The sequence below is a fragment of the Chrysochloris asiatica genome, unplaced genomic scaffold (genome assembly GCF_000296735.1).
Source record: "Chrysochloris asiatica unplaced genomic scaffold, ChrAsi1.0 scaffold00223, whole genome shotgun sequence".
Lineage (NCBI taxonomy): Eukaryota > Metazoa > Chordata > Mammalia > Afrosoricida > Chrysochloridae > Chrysochloris > Chrysochloris asiatica.
Window position 1 is genome coordinate 1706752 of NW_006408741.1, and position 19110 is coordinate 1725861.

At 41.5% G+C, this 19110-nt stretch overlaps 1 protein-coding gene across 1 annotated transcript in view; it reads left to right on the forward strand.

Moving 5' to 3' along the window:
- The first annotated feature begins 534 nt into the window (after nucleotides 1-534).
- RERE (arginine-glutamic acid dipeptide (RE) repeats) overlaps nucleotides 535-19110 on the forward strand; it is a 687265-nt gene continuing 668689 nt past the window's right edge. The window contains exon 1 of the mRNA XM_006873098.1: nucleotides 535-1006. The gene's annotated coding sequence lies outside the window, so the exon portion shown is untranslated. The remainder of the gene's footprint in view (nucleotides 1007-19110) is intronic.

The following is a 19110-nucleotide window of genomic DNA, read 5'->3' on the forward strand; positions in this document are numbered from 1 at the left end:
GACTGAATAAGCAAATTAGGACCCAGGCAAAACAGTGAAGCAACTTGACTCTCCATGACCCTTGCCCCTGCGGATTGCTCGCTCCGCGGCGCCCCCCGAACTCCGCGTCCCGTCCCAGGCCAGGCTCAGGGGACGGCCGGTCGGATCCGGTGCGCGACCCGCGGCAGGGGTGGGGATGGGCCTGGACTCGCACAAAGACGTGTTTCTTGGCAGTGATCTCAGCCTGCCGCCCTATAACCTCGGGCCACGGTGACGGGGACGCTTGGCCTTTCCCCCACCTTCCCCTCTGCTCATTTTATTAGAAAGAAAAAAAGAAGAGAGAAAGAAAAAAAAAAAAAAACCCAAAAAACCCTCCCCCTCCGCCCTCTCTCCGCCCCCCATTGGCCCAGCCTCCGCGCAGGTCACGTCGGGATGAGCCAATGGGAAAGAGCGATACTGCGAGGTGGGCCGGACCCGAGCCGGGAGTGGGCGGTGTGTCGGTGCAGCAGCCCCGCCGCGGCTCCGCCACCATCGCGGAGGTGCCGCTGCTCCCACAGACGCTCGCGAGCCGCCCCCCGCGCTCTTTCACCTCCTCTTCCTCCCGCACGCCCCGAGACGCTCCCCTTGCCCGGGTCTCGGTGCAGGTCTTCTCCTTCTCTCCTTTTCTTTCCTTATCTCGCTCCCCTCATTGTCTCTGTCTCATTTTCTCCTAGTTGAGGGGGAAAATATCACCATCATCCTCAGGGAGCCCCCTCGCCCTCAGAAAAAACCCAGACATGCGCCTGAGCGCTCGTTTCTGAAGGCTGTGCTCGACCGAGGTGGAGAGATCCCAGTTCAAAATCGCAGTAAAGGTCACAGCAGGGAAGCCCCCGCAGCCCCTGCTCCTCCAGTTCCCACGGGCCGCCCTCCTCGGCCCTGAGCCCGGCCGCCCGCAGCCCTGCCCGCGGCCCTCCGCCCCGTGCCCTCCACTTCCGAGGAGCTGGGCCACAAACACCCCTAGATTGATGGTGTAGCTCTTTAGGGGAAGGTAAGTCTCCAACTTGCCTGCGCCGTGTTGTGGGGTTTATTTGTTGGCCTCCCATCCTGGTGATTGGGTGTTGGGTGGGGAAAAAGCGTCGATGGGAAAACCCCTCTTCCAGGGGGAGCCTGAAAGGAAAGGCAGGGGAAGCAGCAGCAGAAGTGGAGGCGACGGCTGGGAGGAAGGGTGTGTTTGGGGGAAGAAAGGGCCAGGGACGTCTTTCGTCCTGTCCCGCGCGGGTCACTGTCCCACTTTGCCTTCTGAACCCTGGTTTTTCTTTGCTTCTTGTACCTGCTCTGGTTGTATCTGTCTGCGGTTCAACTATTTTATGGGACTAAATTATTGACTGAACTGGGGCAGGAAAGGAAGTCCAGGATTACAACTGTACATGTCTTGAATGTTTGTGGATTTGGGGGTGCTTGCGGGGAGGACTTTGAAAGTCTCATTTTCACACTTGGGGGCGATCCCTTCCTGGTACTGTAAAATTGTAAATCTCTGAGTTCTTTGCCCTGTGTGATTACAAAATAGTGAAACCCCAAATCCATTGCAGCAGAATAGAATTAGGAAGGTGACTTTTTTGTTGTTGTTGTTGAAGGTTATGGAAAGATGATAAATAGTTTTATGTAGAATGGGCTGTGTGTATGGGGCTGCAGAGTATTGTAGGTTTCCTTTAAAAGTGTGGTTGCTTGAGAAGTTGCTGAAAGGAAAACAAAATGATTCATTGTTGAATTGTCATTTCCCTTTGCCTCTTTCCCAAGGTTTGCTTACCATTTTCTGGATACTAGACTTCAAACATTGATTAATGAAAAATGTGCCCTTGAAAGACTGGGTGCTTTAAATGTTTCAGTATGTGTTGCTATTTTTAAGGTATGTTTAGAAAGTAGTTTTGTATGATTCCTGAAATAGCTTTCATCAAAGCAGTTTTTTGACACAAAAAGGTAACTCGTCAAGGGGAAACTTTGTGAATCATGAAATAGATATTTTAATGTAACATAAATTAATGCATCTTATCTGTAGATTTGAAGCCGTTTTAATAATTGCTTTTCATTAAAAGAGATCTTTTTGTCTGGTGTACACTGATTTCTTTAGTCTCAGGCTGTTGGGGGAGGGGAGAGAGGCTGGATCTATACAATAATAAAATCATCTTTGGGTAGCTGTCTTCTTTCATGGATTTGCTTGCTGAGTTAATTCCACAGTGAATTAGAAACCAGTTTTGATTTTGATGGCCTAGGTTGGGTGGGTAGCTGGCTTCCAGCTCTCCCTGCTGTTGAGGTAGAAGGGAAAAGAGGCGCGCGCGTGCGTTCACACACACACACACACACACACACACACACACACACACACACACACAATACCAGGCTGAGGGCTCATTGTTCTTCCATACACACATTCATTCTTTCTCTCCCATATTTGGGACTAGGTTTGCACAGACAAACACAGCTCTTTTTGGGAGAGAGAGTAGAGAAGATGGGGGAAGGGAAGGTGCTTTTCTTTCTCATCTTTATTTCACCCAGCTCCTGTCTGGTCTTTTTGGCACCCTTTCAAGAGGCAGAAGAGTATATCGGAAACTAAAGGACACTCAAAAAATATTCAGTGTTGCTTCTTCTCCACCTTCCTTTTTGCCATTGCATCTCTGGTTTCTGCTGTTCGTTCTTTTGGTGTCTGTAAAGATAAAATCGCATATTGTATGTTGTGGCTGGTACTCAGCTTTCCTATTCCTCATTGCCCCCCTTTTTTTGGTGGGGACAGTGATTGTTCACTTGACTCTTATTGTCATGCATGTGACCAGCATTTTCTTTTCTAGGTAGAAATAGATAGCCTCAGTTATCTTGGAGTTCAGACTATAAAGATCATATTTCAAGTTACTATTTGACAAAATGGTATGTATGTTTTGAGTTGTTAGTAGTTCCATGATCAGTTATTTTGGCTGTTGGGCTGTCAGTGGTTTTTGTTTTGTTTTATAAGTAGGAGTTAGAAAAAGAGCTTTGGTTTTCTGCTTTGGGGGCTAGTGTGGAGGTTCCTGTGGAAACTGGACAGGGAATGGTCTGAGTCCACTTGGGGTAATCCCCCTCCCTGGGAGAAGGGTGGAGGCTGATTGGGATGTGGATGGGTTGTGGAATAGCACCTTCTACTGGTTAATTGCTTTGAAGGATGGGGGAAGGGCTTAACGGCTGAGGCTTAATGATTTTCTTTTGAACACTGTTGTAGTGCCTTTCTGCAAATGCCACTTCCCGAGCTGCTAATACAGATGCCCTTTGACAGGCATGGTTGCATCAGGGCTTTATTACATTATTGGCTGTGTCCTGACATTAATTTGTTCTATTATATGTACACATTGTGACTTGCAAGGTCTCCTTTGAGTTGATATTCTTTGTGCCTTTTATGAGAAATATAGTTTGTCTTGAAAAAATAAACAAAAATAGGGGACCCATTTGTGTTCTGGCCTTGTGAACTCTTAAAACAAAGTTTGTAGTAGCGTTAGTAAAACATCCTAGAGACCTACTCAAGAGACAAGAAAATCCTAGCACTGGGTAGAGGTTTTCCTCAAGGGTTGAATCCCCCAGCTGAGGAGTTGTGGGTGGGGTTTCAGTCATTTTGCAGTTGTATGATAGTGGTGTTTTCAGTAGTCGTATAAACATAAATAAAGTTAAGCTTGATTGAATGACTTAATATGGATTTTTTTAAATCTTATGAAAATAGGAAGCTAGAGAAAATGTGAAATGAGTGTGTATCTAGATTAACCTAGCTGTTGTTGTGGAGTCGGTTCCGACTCATAGCGACCCTGTATAGGGTTTCCGAGGCTGTAAATCTTTATGGGATCAGAAAGCCTCATCTTTCTCCCGCGGATAATCCATCCATTGTTCTAATGAAATGAACTATTAGAGAGGTTTGCAGTGGTAAGAGGGACTCAGCATGTACAATAAACATTGTCTGTTCTGTACTGGCTACTTCTAGGAGTGTAATGTCCGATTTAGTTTGCTTTCAAAACTTAAAGTATAACTTCTAAAATTGTGTGTTTTTTACAATGCAATTTGAACAGTTAAGTGCCTCTGAGTTGGTTATGACTCAGAGCAACCCTGTATAGGGCTTCCAAGGAGAGCATCTGGTGGGTTTGAACTGCTGGCCTTTATGGTTCACACCAATATTGTGGTCTAGTGCTTATCCTACAGCATCACATAACTTCAATCCAGCATGCTATCTGCCAGTGTTTTGTTGCAAAGATACTGGAGTAACTGAGAATTGACTCACGACAAAAAAGGTAATCCAAATCAAGATATATAATGTAACTGCTACTTCTTCAACTTTGATTTATGGTCAGTCAAAAAAGTTTTAAAGCAGTAATCACTGCCAGGTTCTGCATTAACTGTACATTAATACTGAAGAGATAATTGAACAGAAATATGCCAGGTGCTGTAAAACACACACGTGTGCACACACAGGAATATGATCTGTGTCCTAAAAGGTTATGTTAGGCTGAATGTTGTTAGGGATTCAGTAAGTCCCCATAACTTTTAAACTTTAAATTCTTAATATCCTGTTCAAAACCACAGTAACCAGAAAAACATTTAGTAAAAAATAAGTTGTATATATCCAATTCTTTTGGCAGTAGTATGCTTTCCTCCTAACTGCGTTTGGCAGCATCGATTTAAAGATTAAGATAGCAGAAAATTCAGATGTTTAAGTGCATCATTAGTGTGGTCTAGCTGTGAACTTCATTACCCCTCACCCCCAGCAATACACTATTGTTGTACAGAATCAGTTTCTGATAGTGTTGTGCTCCAGTTGATCATGGTGTTTCTGTTTCTCAACAACCAGGAATTCATCTTGATTCACATTTAAGTGATTGTTAATTATTTGTATTTTGATTATTCCAAAGTTACAGCTTTACTTATTCTATGTGAGTTTGGTGAGCTTGTTGACTTGTGCTTGGTTTCTATTCCAGCAGAGCTCTAGAGTTTTTTAAGTAATGAGAAATGAACAATTAAATAGGTATTAGATAATTGTTAAAATTGCTTAAGTCATTTTAATGAATGACCACAGGTAACTTCCCCCCCAAAAAAACCTCAAACATAATTGCCATACAGCTGATTCTGACTCATATCAATCCTATATTTTGTTGTTGTTGTCATCGAGTCAATTCCGACCCATAGCAACCCTGTATAGATAGGGTTTCCAAGGAGCAGCTGTGAACATAAACCACTGACCTTGCAGTTCAAACGACTTTGCATCTGACACATTAGCCCACAGCCCCACACCAGGACTTCCAACCCTATATGTTGTTGTTGTTGTTAAGTGCCGTTGAATTGATTCCGACCCATAGCTACCCTGTATAAGGTTTCCAGGGAGCAGCCTGGTGAGCTTGAACCACAGACATTATAGTTCAAACGACTTTGCAGTCTGATGCATTAGCCCACAGCACCACACCAGGACTCCTCAACCCTATATTTTTGTTAAGTGCCTTCAAGTCAGTTCCAATCCATAGCGACCCTCTAGAGGCTTTCCAAGGAGTGACTGGCGAGCTTGAACCACCAACTTTGCAGTTCAAACTGACTTTGCAGTCTAGCGTATTAACCCACAGCACTACACCAGGACTCCCAACCCTATATGGTCAAGGCCAAATACAAAATACATGTATTAGCTGGGGCTTTGGTTTGTATAACTAACTCATTGTGCCAAGTAGTGTAAGGCATAGTAACACTTCCATACATTAAATCATTGGGCCAGATATCCATTGCCATCAAATTGATTCTGATTTAAAACAAACCTATTGCTGTTGTTGTTTTTGAGTGCTGTGGAGTCCGTTCTGACTCTTAGCGACCATGTATAGGGTTTTGAAGGAGCGGCTGGTGAACCAGTGACCTTGCATCTCAAACTGAAATTGTAGTCTAGTACATTAATCCTCCACACCAGGATTTCAAAACAGCCCTACAGAACAGAGTAAAACTGCTATTGGGTTTTATTGGGTTTCCGAGACTGTAAATCTTTACAGGAACAGACAGCTTCATCTTTTTGCCATGGAGTTGGCTGGTGAGTTGAAACTGTTGACTTTGTGGTTAATAGCACAAAGCTTAATCCAGGCCATATAGTACCATAAGCATGTGTTAGTAACCATAAGCAATAATATTTAAGTGTGATTTTTTTTTTCTTTATATGGTTATGTTACAGTAATATGATTACTCGCTAATTCATAGACCGCTTGATATTTAAGGAACACTGATAGTTTATTTGCCTGGATTTTGCATTAGAAGTTGAAGCCATGTCCTAATTTTAAACTAGTTATGTATGTAACATGTGGGGGTAAACAAATCTGTGTTGGAAGAAGTACATTCAGAATGCTCCATAGAAGCCAGGATTGTAATACTTTCTCTCTCATACTTTGGACATATCATTAGGAATGACCAGTGCCTAGAGAAGGACATCATGCTTGGTAAAGTAGAGGGTCACCGAAAAAGAGAATGACCCTCAACAAGATGGGTTGACACAGTGAGAGCCGTGATGGGCTTAAGTGTAACTACAATTGTGAGGATTGTGCAGGACCAGGCACTGTTGTTTCTGTTTTGTGTATAGTCACTGTGAGTGAGAGCCGACTGGTTGACACCTAACATAGCATAACATACGATGTTGTTGTTGTAAAGTGCCTTCCACTAGGTTCCGACTCACACAGCGACCCTATATAGGGTTTCCAAGGAGCGGCTGGTGAGTTTGAACTGCCAATCTTGTGGTTCAAACTGACTTGTGGTCCAGTGTTTATCCTATAAGATCCACACCATAACTCCAACAGAACATTAGTTAAGTCTACTTAGTTGCAAGGACCTGAAAATCTTCCAAGTGGAACAGAAATTTACACCTTAGTGTCAGGTCTCACAGAAAAATAAGAATCCCAATTTCATTCTGGCCTGAAGGAATAGATTACCCTGTTGCCTCCTCAGGTGTGAATTTGCTGAGCTATGCCTGAGTGCTAGGGTTTCCTGTGACTGTCCATGCTATGTATAGTATAAGGACACCACATCTAGAAGGGACAATGTTTACATTGTGGGCCTAGCCTAACCTGAAAGAGAACTTTGCAAGAAGTATGTTTGTGTAGCTAATCTTGGCAGTCTTTTTTTTTTTTTTTTTACATTTTTAGTGTGAATTGAGTGATAGTTTACATGTACATGGGAGAATATCAGCTTTACATTCATCCTATCGAATTTTGTTTCATTGCAACGATTACAATCCCCTCTATGCATCATCATTCAACAGTATTTGCTTCTATTCCCTCTTTTTGGGTGTACACCAAAACACTCAGGAATATATAATCATTCAAACAACCAAAGGGCACACTCTGCAAGCCTGCCCCCTGGCTCCTAGCTTACAGCTCCTTGGCAGAGTTTTTGAGCATCAGGGGGAGAGCCTCTGGTCTTGCACACACTACTCAGATCTTGTGTATGCAATTCATTAGCACCTATACTGCCCACCAGGCTCCCTAAGTTCTGATCTTGACTCTGAACTTCTTTGGGGTAGGGTGGAGTGGTAGTGGCACTCAACACACAGTTGGTTGTTCAGAGCCAGTGTAAGCAGGTGAGAATGTGGGCATGTGTTTGCATGCTGGAACCCAGAGATGGTGTTTGGGGAAGCTCTGGAAACCTTTCCTCCCCGAGACAGAACCTGGTCTCACAAGAGCTGCTTCTGTATTTCTAATGGGATGCATAGACTCTGGCCACTCATGTAAGAAGAACTTGGATATAGAGAAACATTATTTAAGTGAATTTAAACTGGATATTCCTCTAACTTTTTTTTCTTTCTTTTCCCTTACAAAGGTGCTGAACAGCCAGTGCTAATCATCTATTATGAACTTAACTTTTAATCTCTGGTTTCTTTGTTTTATTATGCTTTTGCTTCTACTACTACAGACTCTTTGTATCTTTAATTAAAATGTCCCAAGAGAGAAAGTATCTGATAGTAGTTAGTAATCATCATTGTTGGTTAAGTCTTGTGGTCAGGCCACCTAATAAACTACCTTGACCAAGGTGCTCATCCCTTTAGGCTGCTTTAATGGACATACAGAAGAGGAGCTGAGGGAATGGAAGGCCTTCAGTACCTTCTGTGAAAGTAAATTTCTTTTCTTCTGTTTTGCTTTGTCATGTTTTTCACCATCTCATTTTCTCTGACATCTTATAGTATGGCTGTTGTTGCTTTTCAGAGCTTATGCTAACAGTTTATTTTGCTTAAAGAAACTTTACACCGATGTAACTGTGTGCCAGTTATGATACCTTGTTTAGGTGATATCATTTTATTGCATTTATCTTTTCCTCCTTTGACCTTATGTGAATTTACCCACCTACAGCTGTACCTACCTACCTGCCTAACCAAGTCAGTGTTTCCCAAACTATTCATAGCAAGTGTTCTGGGGTCAAATAAATTTGTTATGTACACTAGTACCTTAAAGGCTTAGATATGTCCGATAATATAGACGTTCAATAGTTTTTTTCCCGTACTTCAGAAAACTGTGACCTTCTCATAGGATACCAATATTCTGTAGAACATAGTTTGATGAGCACATGTAAGTAAATGCAGCCTTTCTTATCACATGACTTGTGTTTTGTATTTTCCTTCAGTAAAGTAAGTTCCAAGTATTTTTACCACGGTGCTTTGCTGCTCTGTCTCTGTACTATTTTTTTTCAAAGAACTTTTGTATGCTAGTACTTCCAAAATGACTGGTCGTCCCACCTTATATGCATATCATTCTGGAGTTATCTTAATGAGTGCCTCCACTAACCCTCAGTCATCTGTCTGTCAAACCATTGTTTTCTTTTTACCCTATTCTAGTTGTTGTTGTTAAGTGCTGTCAAGTTGGTTCCAACTCATAGCAACCCTGTATAGGGTTTCTGAGGAGTGGCTGGTGAGCTTGAACTGTCTACCTTTTGGTTCAAACCGACCTTGCAATCCAGCACATTAACCTGCAGCACCACATAAGGACTCCTCTACTCCAGTAGCTATGTCCTTTTCCAAGGTTTAATTAGTTTTGAAACAATTGCTGTCAATTGTTTTAAGCACTGCCAATCTTTTAGCAGGAGACCTGGTATGGTGATGTAGGATAAGCACCCAACCGCAAGGTCAGTTTGAACTGCAAGGTTGGTGGTTCAAACTCACCAGCTGCTCCTAGGAAGTCCTGTACAGGGTCATTATGGGTCAGAACCCAGTCAGCAACACTTACTAACAACAACAACATTTCTTTCAGCACATAATAAACAAAAACAAGTGCAGTGCATTGGACTAAACCTTGTTGTTGTTATGTGCCGTGGAGTCGGTTCCGACTCATAGCGACCTGGTACAGGGTTTCTGAGGCTGTAAAGTTTTACGGGAGCAGAAAACCAGTATAGTCATAATTGTTAGAAGATAAAATGTTTAGAGACACAAAATACCATGGGGTTATATTGTTGTTGTTGTTAAATGCCATCAAGCCAGTTCTGACTCGTAGTGACCCTCTATAGGGTTTCCGAGGAGTGGCTGGTGAGTTTTGGACTGCTGACCTTGTGTGTGGTTCAAATCTACCTTGCGGTCCATTGCTGTATCTCACAGCGCCACACCAGGAATTAAGTATAATTATCAAAGCTTAGTGACTTAAAACAGCAAACACTATCTTAATGGTGTTTAGGAGTGACTTAGTGGTTTTGACTTAGGGTGTTTCTTGAGGTTTTAGTCAAGACATCAGCCAGGGATATATAGTCATGGAAAGGTTTAATCTAGGGCTGGAGGATCAGCTTCTTAAAATGGCTCACTCACATGGCTGTATGCACAGGGTCTTGCTGGCTATTGGTAGGAGGTGTCAGTTCCTTGCCACAGGGACCTCTCTATAGGGTTACTTGAGTGACCACATGACATTTGGTTCTTCTGTAATGAATGATTAGAGAAAGAAGGAGATAGAGCAAGCAGAAAGCCGTAATGCTTTTGTGACGGAATCTCAGAAGTCACACATCATCACTGTGTCCTATTTATTAACATCAAGTCACTAAGTCTAGCTCACACTCAAAGGGAGGAGAATTAAGCTCCTAGAAGGGAGTATTGAAAAATGCTAATACCACAGGGGTTCAAAGGAGAGTGATATAGTAGATGAAAACTATTCATTGGGGACTCTATCTTTCCCGCACACTCTGAAACTAAAACACCCTCTTGAAAGCTTGTAAGCCAGTGACTTTGTGCCTTTATTGCCCCCTCATTTTAGGTAGCCAATGTCTAAGTGCCCATCCATATCTACCATGTATGCAGAGGGCATAGGATTGATACTTGATGTGAAGACTCTCTCCCTCTCTGTTGGTGTTTTGAGCTACTACATCTATGAATATAGGTCAAGTTCATAAAATGGTAGCAATTTACCCTCGTTTCTTTTATCAAAAATTGTTTTATTTTTTATCTTCCTCTAGTCAAGTTCTGATGATCAAGCCATCGAGGCTAGGTTAAATGGGTACTGTGTGCAAGTTTGGGTGTTCTTGTGCATCTCCCCTCACTTCATATCAGCTGGATGCTTCACTCAGCTCTAGCCCTCTGTTGTCATGTCTTTGTCCATGGGCTCAGGAGTCCCCAGGTCTCACCACACTTTGGACCAACCAGCCCTTCCTCTTCTCTCTTTTATCTCCAGGTCAACAGGAGTCTATGGAATGTGGTTGAACTCAGCCAATTTTCTTCATTGCTGCCTTCCTCTTCTTTCACTCACCAATAGACCAATGTGGTCAACAGCAAATTTACATGCCTGCTTATGTGGTCCCTTTGAGTTTCAGTCTTGGAGGGGGGTTTGTCCTGAAGGGACTTGATTGCTAGCATTGATGACTTCCTGGTGAACAGCTTGCTTATTCTTGTAGTAGCCAATCTATATGCACACTTTTGGAATTAGATTTATTTGGGAAAATAAATTTGGACAGTGTTTTGTTTTGTTGTGTACAGAGTTGCTGTGAGTCGGTTTTTGTTATTGCACCTAACAATAACAGGATGCTAGTAGTTATACATTATTTTATGTATCAATATAAATGGGGAAAAAATGCTGCCACTTAAACTGTGTAAGGTCCATACTAATTCCAATGATATATAAGTGTGCATCTTGTTAAAAGTGCTGTCAGGTTGGTTCTGACTTACAGTGACTTCAAAGGAACAGCTGGTGCGTTTGAACTGCTGACTTTGTGGTTCGCAGTCTGGTGCTGATCCTACAGCACCACACCTGGAGTTTAGTCTTTTCACAACTTCATAGTCCCTAGAAATCGTATCTGAAGATACACCTTAAATAATTTTTGTTCATAGAAACTGTATGAGTGGGCTTCAAAAAGTTTGTGAAAAAATTCCATTGTCATTTCATTCCATTTTCCATGAACTTTTTGAAGCCCTCTCACATTATAGGTTGTGTTCTTGCTTAAGACTTTAGCATGAAAATATCTTAGCTGTGGACAATTATTAGTTGCTGTCAGCTTGCCTATGACTCAGAGTGACCTTATTTATGAAGGGCCTTCAAAAATCTCATGGAAAAATTCCATTATCTTTTAATTCCATTTCCTCCCAAACCTTTTGAAATCCCTTTGCACAACAGAACAAAGCCGCCTAGTTCTACATCATTCTCATAGTCTTTGTTATGTTACACCCATTGTTGCAGTTATTGTTTCAGTCTTCCACTGAGAGTTGCACTCTTTTTTGTTGATCCTCTGCTTGTCTAAGCATGATGTTCTTATTCAGTGAATTGGTCTGTCTTGATGATAGGTCCAAAGTAAGCAAGATAGGCTCCCAACCTCGCTTCTGAGGAATATTCTGTCTGCTTTTTCTTCAAGACTGATTTGTTTGTTCTTTTGGATGTCCATGGATTCAGTATTTGCTAAAACAACAATTCATGTGTGTCAGTTCAGGTATGGTCAATTGTTGTTGTTAGGTGCCATCGAGTTGGTACTGACTCATAGCAACCCCATGCACAACAGCACTAAACACTGTCCTGCCTGCTCCTGGGCCAACCTATCATTGCCATGCTTAAGCCCACTGATGCTGCCATGTTGCCAATCCATCTTGCTGGCGGTCTTCCTCTTTTTCTCTGACCCTCCACCTACCAAACATGGTATCCTTCTCCAGTGACTGGTCTCTCCTGACAATATGTCCAATGTATGAGAGACGAAGTTTGGCCATCCTGGCCTCTAAGGAGCACTCTGGCTGTACTTCTTCCAACACAGCTCTGTGGGTTCTTTTGGCAGCCCATGGCATTTTCAATATTCTCCTCCAACACCATAACTCAAATGAATCCATTCTTCTACGGTCTTCTTTATTCACTGTCTAGCTTTCTCATGCATATGAGGTTATTGAAAATACCATGGCTTGGGTCAGGTGCACTTTAGTCCTCAAGCTGACATCTTTGCTCTTCAACACTTTAAAAAGGTCTTGTGCAGCAGATTTGCCTAATGCAATACGTTGTTTGATTTCTTGACTGCTGTTTCCATGAATGTTGATAGTTGATCCAAGAAGTATGAAGTCCTTGACAACTTCAGTCTTTTCTCCATTGATCAGAATGTTGTTTATTGGTCCAGTGGTGAGGATTTTTGTTTTCTTTACGTTGAGCTGCAATCCATACCTAAGACTGTACTCTTTGATCTTCATTAGTAAGTATTTCAAGTCCTCTTCACTTTCAGCAAGCAAGGTTGTATATCATATGCATATCGCAGGTTGTTAATGAGTCTTCCTCCAATTCTGATGCCACATTTTTCTTCATATAACAACCCAACTCTCGGATTATTTGCTCAGCATACAGATTGAATGAGTCTGGTGAAAGAATACAACCCTGTCGCACACCTTTCTTAATTTTACACTGTTCAGTGTTCCCATGTTCTGTGCCACTATAAAACTCTGAAGGAGTCCTGGTGTGACACTGAGAGTTAATGCGATGGACTGCAAAGTTGAACTGCAAGGTCAGCAGTTTAAGCTCACCAGACGCTCCTCAAGAACCCCATATCATGTCGCTATGGGTTGAAACCGACTCAACAGCACTAAACAACAACAAAAACAACGTATAAACCTCTAAGGAGTCCTGGTGGTGTAATTAGCTGCTAGCTGAAAGACTGGTTGACCAAACCCACCAGCTGCTCTGCAGGAGGAAAGACCTGGTGATATACTCCTTTAAAGATTGTGAAGTGCTGTCAAGTCAGTTCCCACTCATAACGACCCTGTATAGGATTTCCGAGGAGCTGCTGGTGGGCTTGAACTGCAGTCCTTGAAGTTAGCAGTCTAGTGCTTAGTTTATAGTGCCACACCAGGACTCTTCTTTAAAGATTACAGCCTAGGAAACTCTAATGGTTCAGTTCACTCTATCCTGTAGAGTTTATGTGAGTTGAAGTTCACTCAACAGTGTTCAACAACAATAAGATTGTGATCATTATGGTTAAATTATGTTCTAGTTTCCATTAAAAAATTTTTTAAAGCTTTTATTGTGAATTGAGTGATAGTTTGCATAGGAGAACATCGGTTTTGCACTCATCCTATTGTATTTTGTTTCTTTGCAGTGATTATAATCCCCTGTATGCATCATCATTCAACAGTATTTACTTCTATTTCCTCTGTGTATTTATAATTTTTTAATAAAAGTTTTTATTGTGAATTGAGTGATAGTTTACATGGGAGAACATTGGTTTTGCACTCATCCTTTCATATTTCATTTCATTGCAATGATTACAGTCACCTCTATGAATTATCATTCAACAGTATTTGCTTCTATTCCTTCTGTGTATTTTTTATTTTTATTTTTTGATGTACACAAAAACACTCAAGAATATATAATCATTTAAACAATCTAGGGGCACATTCTACAAGCCTGTCTCCTGGCTGCCAGCACACAGCCTTTCTTTTTCCATGAGTCTAGATTCCTCAGCTGCTCTCTTGTCATCATCTCTGTCTTCATCTCTGGTGTTTCTGCTTCTCTTGATAGGGTCCCACATTTCGCTCGTGCTCTTCTCCCATGGTGGTCCTAGGGTCCTCTTTCTGGAATATTGGATTAACTATTCCCTCCTTTATGTTACAAAATTCTACCTTTACAATTGTGATAAGCGCAATTAGAAATACCATTAAATTTTTTACTTGTAATAATGTTGTAGGATAAACACTGAACTGCAAGGTTGGCAGTTCAAACTCACCAGCTGCTCCTTGTAAACCCTATATAGGGTCGCTGTGAGTCAGAACTGACTCAATGGCACTGGACAACAACATATATATTATGGGAGTGCAGGGGTTCTGTAGGATAAGCACTGGACTGCAAACCACATTGTTGGTTGTTCAAGTCTGCCAATGGCTCTGTGGGGAAAGTTGAGGCTTTTTGCTCCCACAAAGGTTTATAGCCTCGAAAACCCTAAACAGAGTCAACAACAAAAATATATATTATATGTAAATACACAAAAATGTTTACCACTCTGCGGCATCATAATTGTGACCTAAAATGTTAGCTTTATATTAAGTATTGGCGTTCCTCATGAGTCTAGCTATTAAATTTTTCTTCAGCACTGTCTTCTAGGGGTGACCTCATTCTTTACCTTCCATCTGTTTATGTTCAACCACCAGATTTATAAATAAAGCCCTAATATCTCTCCTAGAGGAAGATCCATGTTGACCTTGGCTTCCTAGCCATTTCTACTTGGCTTTCTTTCAGGCACTAAGCATAAAAACATATCAGACTAGTTTTTCATCTACTCTGAAGCAATTTGCTTCTGAAAATCACTGGTTAAAATCCTATAGCAGTTCATAGCAGTTTGGTTTATAACTGATCATGGTGATGAAGCAGGACCGGGCAGTGTTCCATTCCATTGTGCATGGTTGCCATGAGTTGGGGTCTCATTTGAAAGCACTGGAGTGCTAACTGCAGGGTTGGAAGTTCAAACCCACCAGCCGCTCCTTGGAAACTCTGAGGGTTGCTTTGAGTCATGACTCGATGTCACTTAATAACAATTGCAATCACATACCCTGGTGTGGTGTTGTAGGATAAGCACTGGACTGGTAATTACAGGGTCCACAGTTCAAACCCACCAGTTTCTGAGTCGGAACCAACTATGATGGCACACAACAGCAATTATTCTATTTTAGCAATTAAGAGCTCTAGACTTGGTTCCCAGCCTGCTGATTAACTCCATGATTTTAGGCAAGTTACCTTTCTGTGTCTCAGTTTTCTCATCTGTAAAATTAGGATAATAATAGTACTCATCTCATAGGTTTATTGTTGAGGACAAAGTACTTAATATATATAAAGTGCTAAGGAGTCTTGGTGTGGCACTGTAAGATATGCACTGGACTGCAAGGTCAGTTTGAACTCACCAGTCGCTCCTTGGAAACCCTACACAGAGTTGCTAGTTGCTATGAGTTGGAACCTACTTGATGGTAATTAACAATAACAACAAAGTGCTTAAATGTACCTGCTTAATAAATTGTTGTTGTTAAGTGCCGTTGAGTCGGTTCCGACCCATAGCGACCCTGTACAGGGTTTCCGAGGGTGTAAATCTTTACGGGAGTAGAAAGCCTCATCTTTCTCCCCGCAGAGCGGCTGGTAGTTTCGAACTGCTGACCTTAAGGTTCGCAGCCTGATTCGCTACCACTACACTACCAGAGCTCCTTACTTAATAAATAACCTTTAATATTATTATTACTGATTTTATCATCATTATCTAGACATCTAGCCTTCCACATGTGTTCCTGAAGTCATCAGAAGTCAGAATCAACTTTGCAGCAACTAACAAGAGCAATGGTTGTTGTTATGTGTTGTGGAGTTGGTTCCGACTCATAGTGACCCTTCACAGGGTTTCCGAGGCTGTAAATCCTTACGGGAGCAGAACGCCTCATCTTTCTCCCCGCAGAACAGCTGGTAGTTTCGAACTGCTGACCATGCGGTTCGCAGCCCGATTCATAACCACTACGCTACCAGAGCTCCTTAACAAGAGCAATGGTACCAACTCTAAAATTTTGTTACGTGTTTCATATAAGAAATGTTGTAAAACAGCACATGAAGCCAAGTGAATACCATAGAGTATTGAGTAATAGTGAGTTTTGGGATATTTATAAGTGATCAGAATATCATGACTTACCTGTTTCTCTTCCTTGTGATGTTTCTTAAAGAGACTTACATAAGTGGAGCAAAGTACTACTTTATTATTGATTGGACATTTGGCCAAAATATCAATGCAGAGATGTTTGCTAAACTGGCTTGGAGCATATTGTTTAAGTTCAAGGTTTCAACAGGGATCTCCCTTCTTTCTAAATCTTATTGCCTGCCTACCTTACAGACATCTTTTAGAGGGTGTGTGAGAGAAATAATCAAGAGTAAGGTGGCAAACCTTCAGACAGATGTGCAACTTTTTCTTCTGCATGCTTATAAACAGAAGGAGCTCTGGTAGTGTAGTGGTTACAAATTGGGCTGCTAACCTTAAGGTCAGCAGTTCGAAACTACCAGCTATTCCATAGTAGAAAGATGAGGCTTTCTGTTCCTGTAAAGATTTATAGCCTAGGAAACCCTGTGCAGGGTTGCTATGATTCTGAACTGACTTCACAGCACATAACCACCATCACCGACACCACTTATAAACAGAGTCCAATCAATGTTTTGGACTGACCCCGTCAGATTAATATTTCTTCCTTTTGAGAAGTTCAGGAGGGCAGGGAATGAAGAGACAGTGGGACATGTTGTTGGTTCAGCTTCAGCTTTCTAGTAAGCTTGGTTTGTTGGCCTGTGAGGAATAACTACAAACAGTTGGCTGTATAGCAGTCCTACATTCTAACTTCATTTTTTTCCAGGACAGTCCTTGGGATCTGGGAGGACTTGGAAAGTACTTTTCATATTCAAATTAAGGATAAGGTTCTCCCCTGAGGATGAAATTAAGTAAAAATGACCTGTGGTAAATAAGATTTGCCATTTGGAAAAGCCATTCACCATTAGTGATGGCTACTGTGGCGTTTTGGTAATATGCTGATTCTAATTTTGGTAACTAGAGTATAATCTTGGGAGAGTATGATTATGTGATTATATTAGCAGAGCAAAGCTAGAGCCAAATCACATTAGACTCAGTACAAAGCAAGAATATGACAACAGAAAGGGGATGATTAAGTTGGAGGGTAGAAAAGAGGTATCCGGAGTGTTGCGCTCAGACTGCAGCTTCCAGTAAGCTGCTGGCCTGAACTCTAGGTGGGAACAGTACTGTAGTGGGCCTTATACCTGGCATGTGAGGAATGCAGTAGACATTCATTTATCAAGTAAATGAATAAATATTATTATTCTGTAGTATTGCCAAGGTAGATTTAATAGAGACTTGACCTCAAGGCATACTCAAGAAGCAATGTTTGACAAATTCTTTATAGTAACATTTTCATGATCTCTAATATAGTATAGAGAAAATCCCATTTTGAGCATTTTGTTGTTGTTGTTGTTAAGTGCCATCGAGTCGGGTCCGACCCATAGCGACCCTGTACAGGGTTTCCGAGGGTGTAAATCTTTACGGGAGTAGAAAGCCTCATCTTTCTCCCGCGGAGCGGCTGGTAGTTTCGAACTGCTGACCTTAAGGTTCGCAGCCCGATTCGTAACCACTACGCTACCAGAGCTGTGAATTATCAAAAATGTTTTAAATTTTGATCTTAATAAGTTAAAAATACATATTAGAAATTGTTTAGTGAATGGTACTTAATAAATATACATGGTATTCGTTCAATGTAATTTTGCCTTGTCTTAGATCGGATTAGGTTCAGAAACCCAAAATAACAGTGGCTTAAACAAGATGGAAAAATTTTTTTCTTTTGTGCTTATCATATAGACAGTCCATTGTAGTACCTTCAGACTCATTCTGGCCCCACCTTCTATTACCTTCAACATCTGGTTTGCCTCTTCTAGTCAAGGGTGGCTTCACTAGGTTTAACCATCAGTTCTATGTTCTTACCAGTAGGAAGGAGAAAAGGGCAAAGGCTAGGTATATCCCTATCCTATAAGGATACTTTCCAGAAGTTGTACCCATTACTTCTGCTTATATCCTTTTATTATAACTAAATCAAATGTCACAAATAATGACAGAGAAGCTAGAAAATGAAGGCTTTCCTGGAGATGGCTGTGTGCCTAGTTAAAAGTCAAGGGTTCTATTCCTTGGAAGAAGGGAGGAATCAGTATTGCATGACATTTGGCAGTCTGTGCTGTACCACCCTATTGGTAGTTTACCCTTCAATATTGTTTATAACTGGTGTAGCATTGTAGGATAAGTACTGGACTGCTAACTACAAGGTCAGAAATTCAAACCCACCAGTCGCTCCTTGGAAACCATATACAGGGTTGCTATGAGTCAGAACTGACTTGATTACACTTAACATAATGTGTTTGGGAGCATTGATTGTTCAATGGTCGAGTTCTCACCTTCGGTTCAGGAGATCTGGATTCAATTCCTGACCAATGCACCTCTCTCACAGCCACTACCTATCTACTAGTGGAGGCTTCTGTGTTACTAGGATGCTGCACAGGTTTTTGTGGCATCTCTAGGTAAAGTGGACAAGAAAGAAAGACCTGATGATCTACTTAAAGGAGCCATTGAAAATCCTGTGGCTCACAGTAGTCTGATCTCCATATGATCTTGGGGATAACACATAACAGGACAATATTTTGTTCTATTGTACATGGGGTTGTAGTGAGTCAGGGGCTGACAGTAACAACAACAACAAGTTCAGTGTATCCAGTATAGATCTAATTTGTACTAATGTTTGTTTGGATCTAGTGATGACTTCCTGATGTAGCACTATAGGATAGGCACTAACTGCAATGTTAGAGGTATAAACTCACCAGCTGCTCCTTGGAACCCCTATACTGGATCAGTATGAGCTGAAATAAACTCAACAGCACTTAACAACAGCAACAATGATGATTTCAGACAAATCACTAACTTTCTGATTTGAACATTCTGATCATAATTGCATAGTCTGCCTTGTATATGTTTTTATTTTCATGTGATTCATTATTATAGGAACATCTATTGAAATCTCCAGTTTTTATGTTGTTGTTGTTACTGATCTTCATCAGTAAATGCTTCAAGTCCTCTTCACTTTCAGCAAGCAAGGTTGTATCATCTGCATATCGCAGGTTGTTAATGAGTCTTCCTCCAATCCTGATGCCA